This window comes from Xiphophorus couchianus, chromosome 22 (assembly GCF_001444195.1).
Source record: "Xiphophorus couchianus chromosome 22, X_couchianus-1.0, whole genome shotgun sequence".
NCBI classification, from domain to species: domain Eukaryota; kingdom Metazoa; phylum Chordata; class Actinopteri; order Cyprinodontiformes; family Poeciliidae; genus Xiphophorus; species Xiphophorus couchianus.
Window position 1 is genome coordinate 9,408,824 of NC_040249.1, and position 12,195 is coordinate 9,421,018.

Here is a 12,195-nt window from a genome sequence, read left to right on the forward strand (position 1 = left end):
TTGCCAGTCATGTTTTTGTTCTTTCATGTTTTTGTCTCAAAGAAAAGTTAGTTGTTTGCATTTTTTTCTTCTCACCCACTTTATATAATTATTATTTTTTTGTGTAAGCCACATATTTGTAAAATATGTTAAGGTAAATGAATCTACTTGGAATGTTTTTGAATAAAACATTTTACAATAAAGTATTTGTTTTATTATCAGCATACTGTCAGTTTGTTACATGACTTTTTTGGTTGCTGTTTTGAAATGGATTTAATTGAAATTAGTTTGAAAAACAAAAGCGAATGTGGCTTTGTCACAAAAGATAGTCAATATATAACTTGACTGTCTTTACATTAAATAATTGTTTCTGGGGGATAAAGTACAAATGCTGAACAATTTCTGCTTTTCTTGTTTTTCAGGATTGACAGTTTCATCTAGTGTAGACGTACCAAAACATGAGGCGAGCCAACACATTTCTACTCTTGTATACATAATTCAGAGTGCAATGTATAATTATAATGAATTTTCCAAAGGCCAAATTATGTCCTAGACATTTACTGGTTTCCATTTTGTATTTTGTAAGTTGTAAATTTCCTGGAAAGCTCCTCAAAGAAGAACTGAGAGATTAACTCAATGCAATTCCTGAGAAAGTACGGATGGCTTTCCATGCATTTTACAATAAAGCTATATTGTAAGATCAGTGATCTCTAACATGTCAGATTTATTTTCAGACTTATTTCCAGTTGCAAATAGAGCCAACCATTTTAATTCTACCTGAGGTTGAAAGTTGTCAGATTCTGATGAGAATGAATGAGGTCCTCTGGGTTTACATCTGCAACCACAGTAAATTATTCAAGCAGAATTGGAAAAGTTTCATTTTGATGAAAGTCTGTTTTTTTGTACTTGATTTAGCAAAAAGTTGAACTACATACCACATCCCTCTATGCAATTATTGCCAAAATGATAAATGCTATGTTTGTGAAGATGACATCATAACAGATCTACAAAACGCCAGTAGATGGGGACATTGAGTCACTTCAGTTACATGAGCTAATTCGGTAGAGTCGGCCTTGTGACACTGTTTGCTCTCTAGACCTCTTGTTCACCTTCCAAACATGCATCGGTTATGCATATATTCTCATAACATCCTCAGTGAACACATTTCAAATCCAGTAATTTGTCTCAGTAAAGGTGGAATTTTTTTTACTTTTCATTTTTCATGATTGTTGTACAGTACTCTCTGAGGTTAGTAGATGTTTGTTCAGCTAAATGCATCACATAGCTTGCTGCTGTCAGAATGTGACTCCTGTTTGTTGTCAAAAATGCACAGGAATATTTGGATGCTACTCCTGACTGATGTGCTGTTGCTGCCCTTCCAGAGGGTTATTTCTTTTGTTTGCCAAGTCCCTAAGCGATGCGTAAACTAACAACGTGTTTTAAAGTCAATTCTCTGAGCTACACTGAGTCAGTGTAAGGACTTTTAAACTGAAGTGATGTGCTCCATTTTCCTAGCTTTAGTGAAAATGTGAGCAGCAGCTTTCTGGATCAGCTGTAGCTGTCTGATTGATCCATGGGAGAGTCCTGAGGCCAAAACCACTGCTGAGCAAAAAGAACAGAAAAGCCCTTCTGCTATCTTATGTGGCGAACCATAATGACACTAGTGTAATTCCGCTCGTTTCTAGAAGATCTCGAAGGAGAACAATCAGCAGTTTATGATCTTAAACCTTAAGCTCACTTGAGTAACGCAGCAGGCCAGTGATGCAAAGCACACCAGCAAATGCTCCTCTGAATAGTTAAAAAAGAAGGTTTAGGAGAGCAATGATCAAATTCAACATTAAACCGGCTTAATGTGGTATAACATTAAACAGGCTGTACATACTGGAAAACAGTCTAAAGAACAAAGTGGAGAAATTTAAGCAATTCTTCTAAAAAGAGTTGGTCACAATAAAGGAAAAAGCTAATTGCCAGTTATCACAAACTGTTTGTTTTTGCTTAGTAAGTAAAATCATCATTTGGCAACTAGTTTTTGTATTTACTTAATTTGTTTGATGTTAGAACTTGTTTGATCATCATATCTAATCAAATTTTTATCCTTCACTGCACTCCACTTTTGAATAGACTCCTTTTATCATCTGAACTATACCTATGTGCGTATTAAATTTATAATTAGAAAATATGAAAACAGAATTAAAAACTATATACTGCTCGGAAAGGTGAAAACTTTGACATATATACTGTGCAGTTATTAAAAATATTCTACTCATCTCCAATGGGATGCATAACTGAGTAGATACCAGCAGAAATGTTATTTAAAGTGAGTGAAACCGTGCAAATACCTGCATGTATGCAAACAGAGAGAAATGCCATTCTTACCATATTTCCATTCAGCAAGGAGTACAAAAATGTGTCAAAGAACTTTTTTTTTTTTTTAAAAGAAGCAGGTAATAAATATAAATAGAGCTGCTGGCAAGTAGAGTTGGATTTTGGACGGGGGGAAATTTAAAAGGAGAAAAGATGATACAGATGGACAATGTCATTTTTTTAGGAAGGGATTTTCAATAACAAATTTATATTTCCTTAAATGGAAAATATTAGGCATCAAACAAAGTTTTCCTTTCCTTTGGCCTGTTTTTACTTTTTAGTCAAAGACAGACGTGGGTACACTGATTCAACAAACTCTCCTAAATACATTGAGGATTTCTGAAGAGAGTTCTCATTTTAGTTGCTTGGAGTTGGCAAAAAAAAAAAAGTAAATCAAAAGAAAAGGAAACATTTCACCCAAAAAATTAAAGAGGAAAAGTTAAAGACTTTTTACTCTGTTGAAAGAGTGGAAGTCTTAAACCTTTTGTCCAATATACAATGGTTTGTTCTTTTCTACTTTGTTCCATTAAAATATTGTATGTTTTATTTATTGCTGCACAGGAAAAAAAAGAAAAAAGAAAACAAGTTGCAATAAAATTATTTTGCATTTTTTTATTGGATAAAAAGTAATAGTGTCAGCAGGGTGTGCAGCAACATTTGGACATCGCTGGACTTCATAATGAAAACCTTATTTCTGTGATTAAGTTGTTTTTCTTTTGCTTCAATGTTTCGATGTGCTGCTTTGATTCTTGATGTGACAAATGGATGATTAGAAGGATGGCGCTTCCTCCACCCTTACAGTACCCTTACAGATTTTCACCTTATTTCAACCTCAAATAACTTATTTGAGGTTGAAATAAGGTGAAAATCTGTTTCCTTGTAATTTATTCAAAAAGTCAAAAGCTACTCCAGTTTCACTCAACCAATGTTTTTGAACTTTCAAATTGTCACAGTTTGACCTGTTGCTGAGTGATCTTTGTGAATCCGGACCGCAGCGGCCTCTCGGTGGCGTGCAAGACCTAAATAAAAACTAATTAGATCCTGACCTCAGCCGATGAGGATAGTTTCACTTGAAGCTTTAAGTGGAGGATTATGCAGATGCCTGCCAAAAGAGAAAGAAGTCCTGATGATTTCTTGGTTTAACAGGGGCATATACGTATTTATTTTGAGCTGGCTCTGCGGCCCACTGGAGATTTAGCTGGCAGCCCAGAGAGACAGGGCTGGCCTGTCCAGCCAAACTCCCACACACTACTACTGTACAAACTGAAACGAGGGAGGAGGAAGTTTGTGCTGTATACATCTTCATGTTTTTGGCTGACTTCTTTAAGTAGGCCAAAGGCATACTCTCACTGCATCTATCAGTTGCATGTGGTAGTTTATAGTGCTGGCTTACGTCTCGGGGAGTTTACTGTTTAAATTTTAAGCTGTAAATCACTTAAAAAAAAAAATTGAGTAGTGTGATAACGTGACAAAAGAATGCAACGCTCTGGCATCCAAAATGCAGCAGCCTGTTCTCCAATCTGGCTACTCTCAGCGCTCCATCAGTCACGTTACGAACGAAAACCTCTACTCACGGCCCTTCGGTGTGTGTGAAAATTATTTTTCACATTAACATGGCAGTATCATGTTCCACTATCTTTCAGTTAAGAGTAACCCTTCCTCTTTCAGTACAACACAGCGCCAGAAGCAACATCTGTCTGATTCATGGGCTGCAGAGGAAAATTCTCAGCGGTGCTGTGGTCCTTCACCCTACTACCATACTTAGTCGGGGGAGATAATGTTGTTGGAGTGCAAATAGAGTTTTGTCTATTAATGGATAGCTCAGAAAGTGGGTGGTATGAGAAAGAGGGATTTGGCTAAGAAAACTGCCACCCTGTGCACAATATTGTGTAACACTGCAAAGCTTTTGTCCGTGACAGCCAGTAGACAAATGCTCATGGCTGCTACGTAAGGTTAAAGTGCAAGTGTCTTCATATTTTGGTGGCAGAAAACATGCAAATCTGGAAAGTGTTAAGCCTACATAAATCATGTTCAGACACTTCACAGCTCTCTCAAAAGATTTGAACGCAGAGTTTTGTACAACAAAAAGGGCATTTTGAGTCATGTTCACCAAAACTAGATGATAGATGTGTGATAACAAAGCATCTGTAAAAGCACGCTCTGGAAATCTCTCACTGTAATGACAGAACAGACAAAAAAAGAGGGGAAAAAAGCCCTCTTTTATGTCCATTGAGTGAGAGGACAGAGAACAAAGCATGGAGTGAATATCTTTGCCACAACAGTCATATACGTAGGAAACATGTGAGAGCTACATGAAGGTGAAGGGGACATTTCATTTCTTGTCAAAACAAACAAAAAACAGTCTCTCTGGTAGGTACTTGTTTTTCCTCAGGAATATAAAATAATTGGAATCTCAGATTTAAGACACAAGAGGAACAACCCAAGCCTGAGGAAAGAAAAAAATAACACAGTTTATGCTAAAGCTACAGCAGACAGCTTTAGCAGCAGGCTCACAGCCAAACCTGTTATGCTTTCTTTAACAGCAGTACTTATGTTTTTAACTTTCAGTGCCAAATGTCTGCTAATGTCAGCAGGTCGCACGAAACCAACAGCTGCTTTCTTCAAACATGCCTCAGTGTGTAAATGTGTGCATGAACGGGAATGACTTATGTCTTTGTAATGCGTCTCTGAGTATCCTGAAAAGCACTAAATATAAGTGTGATGTCATTTCATTTAATTTTATTTACATGTTTAGCTATGATGCTTAGTTGCAGTTGAATTTTTTTGTTCAAATGCAACCGAAGAGTTATCTATTATTACCTTAGAGTAGCTAAAATCTCATAAGTAACAAAGGGTCAGATTGTAGAAAATTAAGACTCGTACAACTGCAGCATTTCTAACTCATATCAAGGCTGTTCACACATATATGTTGGAAGGAATGTGCTAATGTCTGCCTGTGGATATCAGAAGCAGAGCACAAAGGGCAACATTTATCTGGACGTTGTCAGAATTTTATTCTTTTGTGCACTACTTTTACATCCCTGTATGGGGTACTGGTTTGGTAGGTTTCCAAGCTATTCCTCTCAGACAGCATTTCTACTGTCCTCCTTGTTGCTGAATAAATCAGCACACAGATCTGAATTTCATTAAATCAAATTAATGAAATCAAATATGATCTGATACTACTTTTGACATTTTGTTATGCACTGATGCTCCACTTTGAGTGTTGAACCATCAATGGGATTTTTCTTCCCTGTTACTTATTTATCCATTTCTGTCATGGAAACAAATATAACTACCATGAGTTATGAGCCTGAACACACTTGGAAAGGAAAAGTTGTAGAAAGCCCTCTAAACATGAGCTGCTTAACCCGACTTTGTGTTGTGCATCCAAATTTCAGTTCCCAGGCCTCAGGCAGCATGGAGGCTTTTACCCTCTTGCACTTTCATTTCGAGCTTCCCTCCCCCCTAGAGATGAGACATAATCGAAGTACTCAAAGTTCTGAATGAATGCGAGCGCAGGGGCTGAAGCCAATCGCAGCTGTAATGATAGCAGTTATTTTCATCACACGCATCGTTATCAGTGACAGTAAGATGCAATGCTTCACCACGAGGCTTTCACCGCATTTCCAGAGGTCACGAAATGATTGGGACTTAAAGAGGTGGCTGCATCGCCGGCCGCCCACCTTCCCTGCCAACCCGTTGGGTTTATCCTCGCTCCAGAGCTCGCTCATCTCGCCACGCTCTGTCAGTTGTGCCAGCACTTCCACCCTGAAGGCTTCGGCTGCTTGGAATTGCACAGCAGTTTTCACTCTAGCTAACATCAGAGAGGTGACTCAGTGACTCGCAGCCACTACAGCCAATATCACAAGGCGGTGATTTTCAGTGGGGGGGGGTCTTTGTTCAAGCCTGATTACACTGGTCTCTGCTGGTAAGTTGAGGAACTCTTTATTCTTATCCTAACCCCGCCGTCAGTAATCGTGCACTGCTTCTTTTTTCTCCCCCAAGCAGCAGTTGCCATAAAGAATGACATGTTTTGTGATGTAACATGTCAAAATGTCAGCTCACACAAACTGAGGGGACAGTCTGATGACTGATGGAAATAGTTTCTGTGCCATCTGTCGACACCAGTGCTGGCAAAGCAGACATTGCAGTCATGTTGTCACTCCACCTTGAAGCATGATTTTGATGTGCCGCACTTGAACGAGCACATTGATCTCCGGCTGCCAAGCCAAAATCAACCCCAGCTCGTGGATAAGGCTGCAATTATTCAGATGAAGGAGTCGTAAATTTATGTGGTGCATTTGTAACAACACCTACAAACCTACTAAAAGACTACTAGTAACAGAGTCTATATCTGTATGGTGTCTAGTGAGACAGCGAGAGAGAGGAAGATCTGAGCTAAAACAAAACTCTTTCCCCAACAATATTTTGCACTTGGAAGACATTTCACAAATATAAACATTATGCAGGATACCAGCAGCTTCCAACCTAAGACACTGACATGATGAACATTTTTTACTGAACCAATTTCAAGCTCATAAAAGCACATTACTTTGAGAAACTAGCTTGTTATTTTGTTAAATGAATGATCAAGAGTCGACACTCATCTTCAAGAAACTACTGATCAGGCCTGAAATCTGGATGTAGCGATGATGGACTCAAACCTGAACCTTCAAAGACACATAAAGACATTTACAAAGTTGGCCTTCTATCACCTGATGAACATGTCCAGGATTAAAGGATTTATGTCCAAACAATATCTTGAGAATCTCATCCCCATATTTATTGTTAGTCGATCTGATTACTGCAACAGTCTTCAGAGGCCTGCCTCAAAAATCAAACAGCTGTAGCTGATCCAGAATGCTGCCGCCTGCATTTCCACTAAAACTAGCAAGAATATAGCATATCATCTTTAACGTCCTTTAAAACATCCTTTAAACGTCCTTTAAAATACTTTGGTTAGTTTATAAATCACTGAATGGCTTAGCACCAGAATACATGAAAGACTTGTTGTCATTGTATCAACCTTCCAGACCACCCAGGTCTTGTTCTACATCCACAGAATCAGATCCAAACATGGAGATACAACTTTCTGTTTCTATGTTTCTCTGATCTGGAACAAACTTTCAGAAAATTGCAACATTGCTAAAACACAGAGTTCTTTCAAATCAAGGCTAAAAGCCCATTTGTTTAGAGTTGCTTTTCCTAACTGGAACATAGATTACTTCTAGTTTGGATTGCAACTTTTAGTTCCTTCTCTTTATTTCACCACTGAATTGTAATGTTTTTGTTTGTTGATTGTCTTCATTTTGGCTGCACTAAGGGATTATTTTGTCTACATCATAAAATTCAACTGACTGGCTGAAGTATGCAGGAGTAAAAAAAGAAACATCATGTGCTGTTCAGTTATAAGTCCAAAAATAACAAGCAATGCCCTTTTTTAACATCAAATGAGTTTTTTTATATTGATTTGCTTTATGCTCTCCTTTTACTCTCCACAACTTATGATTTGTGAATATGCTTCGTGTTTACTATCTGTTGGCTTTGTTTACTGCGTGGAGACATAGGGTTACAGATTGATGGAGTTTTTCCATTGGCAACATTCACCTGTTATGGTTTACCACGGTGCCGTACGTGTTGGAGGCGACCCAGTTCAAGGTGTTAAAATGCTCCGTTCTTTTTCAAAGGTGCGAAAAGCATCCGACCAGTTCCCCTAAAACTCGCTAATGAACACCTTAACACTCACTGTTATGTTTGAGCAGAAATCAGAGAGTGAGTACAGGGGTGTTCTGTTCAAACCTGTTTCACCAGTCCAGTGTTCATCCACTATATATAGAGCTGACATTTCTACGTAGGACTGTAACTTGTGCATTGACCCACTTTATAATTTAAGACTTCAGTGATTCCTCAGTGCAAAATGAATTGTTTTTATTTTCTAAAACAAATATTCTTGTTTCCGGGTGTGTTGAGTCCGAGCCTAAATAAATTTCTCTCATAATGGCAGCACCTCCTGCTTTGATTCTGTTTCCCCCAGATGTGGTGATGCTCTGCAACAGCTTTTGTTTTGTGATGCTTTACATTCCGCCTCACTCCTACATGTGGATTATTTTCCAGCTCCAAAAGACTTTAACAGCCGCAGAGGGAGGGAATTCGTCTTTGAACTAAGACAACGTTGGAGCTTTTTTATCTATGGGATGGCATTTGGAGTGAATGCAGGTGAACAGGGAAAATGTCAGCAAAGAACAGAGACTCTTATGCAACCCTGTGTGTGTGACTGTCATGCTTGTTTGGTGAGCTGCAAAATTACTCAAGACAAAGTAATGACCAAATATAGCGAGTGCAGCTCAGCCTGTTACAGCGAGCGGCGATTCCACCCTGCATGTTTGGTCCCTCAGCAAATCACTGGACAACGCCCAGCTTTATAGGATACAGAGTTAATAGCAAAACCCATCTGAGGAGATTTTATTACTTCAAATGATCTTCAGGTTGTCCAACATTTAAAAATCAATTACTTGTTTATGCGTTTTTCACAAGCGGACTATTATACCGCATTTTCTGACATCTGTTTTTCGTGGGCAAATAATAAGCCTCAGAGAGAAACATGTGTTAGACCTACTTAAAACACTCAGTAATGCTACTTGCCTTAATGATTCTGGACAGGTTAAGCAGGAGTCTCAAGCTCCAGTCCTCAAGGGCCGCAGTCCTGCAACTTTTAGATGTGCTTCTGCTGCACCACACCTGAATAGAATAATTAGGTCATTAACAAGGCTGGGAGAACTGATCTACACAAGGAGGATGTAATTAAGCCATTTCACTCCAGTGCTTTGTACCTGTGGCACATCTAAAAACTGTAGGACAGCGGCCCTCGAGGACTGGACTTTGAGACCCCTGGGTTAAGGTGTTGTCACTTTGGAGGTCTTACCATCTGATTGCACGTGCAAGTGAATAACGATCTCACACCTGGAACATGAAGACTTGGAGTGTTTCCCAGCAGCCACACCGGACTTTCCGCCAAATTTCTCCCAAAGGTCTTTCAGGCTGAGTCATCCTCCAGTATTTCATCTCCTTCATTGTAAATGCTGATAAGCTCTCATCCATCAAACATGGTTGGAGTTTTGCGTTGCGTGCGCCCACTTTTTTCTTACCTGACTAAAGATTGCAGCTCATATAGTGAAGGGACTAGTTCTGTAACCCTCTGTGATTCTTGAGAAGAGGGACAAAACAGGTCCTATGGATAAAGCACACAATTAGAATAAATTATACACAAAATATATTTTTTTCCAAATCATCATGTCATGGACCTGATGAGCTACAATATGTCCTCCTCCTATAACGAAATATAAATTGAGGTAGTTTGGCATTTTGTCAACTCCATCAGTTTTTAACTGACAGTGTGTCTCTTTCAGTGATAGTGTTGACAAATCTAACTTAAATGTGTAGTTAATTCATTTTAATGTATTTTACATAAATGGCCTGACTTCACATGTATCAATTATTTCGTTTTACTCACTAGTTTGTCAGCACCTTCAGTTCTGTGTCAACTCTGTCATGCACTGTCAACTCTGTCAGATGGACATTATCTTGTTTTTTGTTTTAATTTATTCTTTTGTTTCTTCAGAAGGAATTGCCTGTAAAACTGAGTAAAAATATCACTAATGGGGTCATTAAAAAATAATTTTATATTTATTTTTGTTAGATAGTGATGACAAGGTTCTGGGTCAGGTCCATTAAAAATGTAATTTTCAAAAATATGTTGCAAATGGGAGCCTGCACCTTAGCTTCTTTACATTTCCAAAACATTAATTGTCATATTTTAATTTATAAGCTTGAGCAATAATTCAATTTTTGGGGGGGAAAATTTAAACCCATTTTGTCCCTCTTCTCAGAAAAGTTACTGCGTTGACGATAAAAATTGTATTTTATGACAAAAAGTTGTAAGTAGTGTTTTACCTGCAGCACAGCAGCATCTCATCTGGAGAGGCATGAGCTCGTGGAATCGCAATGGCAGTACACATACTTTCATAAATATTTAAGTATTGATCCAATTTAGAAATGCCTTATTTTTATTATGTTTTTTCCATAGTATTTTATTTTCGTATTTAGATTGCATGCTATTAAATTCATGGTATAAAGAATCTTTGTGTAATGCTATGGGTATTTATAGTATCATTCTAGTTTGTCCCAGGTTTTCCAGATCAAAAATAAAAAGATTTTCGAGTTTGTGCTGGCACAAGGTGATTGAAAGTACAGTATGTGTCATGGTGGAGCATGTCCATGCCCCCTAGTGGTGGTGTAGGGCGTATTTTGCAGGGGTTGTTGGGTGTATATGTGTTGCACACAATGTAGTCCGTCAATCCACAACAGGTGGTGATGATCTCAATGCCTAATGTTTGTAAAGCACATTCTGTCTACATAATACATTTCTTCATTTTCAACCTCTCCACTGACATGAGTAAGACCAAAAGGATCTCAAAAGACATTAGGGACAAAATAGTAAAGTATTATACTTGCAGGCTATTTTCTCCTAATGCCCTCCCCCTGTGGTCTCAGTGCGACGCTCAGGAGGAGTGCGGCAAATGTCACGGTCAGACAGCGGTAAGTGGAGACACACACACAAAAAAAAAACTCGTAATATGGGGTCAGCATGACCACACAATAAAAAACTTGTGACCCCATCTTCTAAGACCGCGGGAGAGTTAAATCTACTGGGCAGCTTCCCCATATTCACTATATTAGAAAATATGCTTGTCATCCATATTTGATTGGTTGACGTCAAAAGTTGACGCTGATATCTTTCCATCTTAGCATTGTGTTAACACAGACACAAATGCCCCAGACCTGCAAATTGTGAAAATCTTGGATGTAAACCTTTTTCACTCAGATGATGATGAGTCATGGATGAGCCTTCCTGCATGACAGAGGCAATAAAGAGGTAAATGAAGAAAAAGTAGCAGCCTAGCCGGTCTCTAGTCCTCAGTGGAATACAGAAAATCTGTGCAGACACTTCAAACTGCCTCAGAGACTCTAAAGGATTCAGAAAGGTAAGAAAAACAATCTCCCCTGAGGTTTTACAAAAACATATTAAGTCATGTTTTGATTTGGTATCGTGTTTTTTACTCAATCAAATGTAAACTTTTGTGTTCTTAATTTTTAGGTTGATTTTCAGATTCCACATTAAATAGAAACAACCATAAAAAATGTTGCCTATTTATTTGAAAGTGATAAAACTAAAAAAAAAAAAGCACAGAATAAAATACTACTGTTATTTTCAGTTTTTTCACGTGACCTTGTGTAATATTTTTGGACTCTTTTTCAATGATCTTCATTTGTTTTATAAGAGCTTGTGTTTTAGATATTCATTAGGGAAATAATGCTTCTCTTTTTCTGTTATTATATCTTACATAAGCAAACGCTTTATACAGAGATGGCCAGTTGAGTTGGTATAATTAATTTATTGAGGAGCTCCCAATGGAGGCCTGGCCAGTCAGTCCCGTTGGCGCCATGCGACGTTGATCCTAAATGATTCCCGAAGAAGGAGCTGACTCTGGCTACCAGGCAACTGCAAATGCAACCCAAATCAACAACAAACCCAAGAGGAGCAGCTCATAAGATCTAGCACTGCTGTCTTTGATATGCAAATCTTTAAATTATATTTGCACAAAATCAACAGTGAGACAGCTCCTTCCGTCTGAAGGATGGATTCTTAAATCAAACATCAAAAGAGATTGTATTCAAACTAAATTAATGATGTTTTTTCATCAGTCGTTCAGTGTTTTTCAGAAAGAACTTAAAGAAGCACTCGAGCTCTCAATGGCCACCACGCACAGACTTACGCTAATCTAAGTAAGA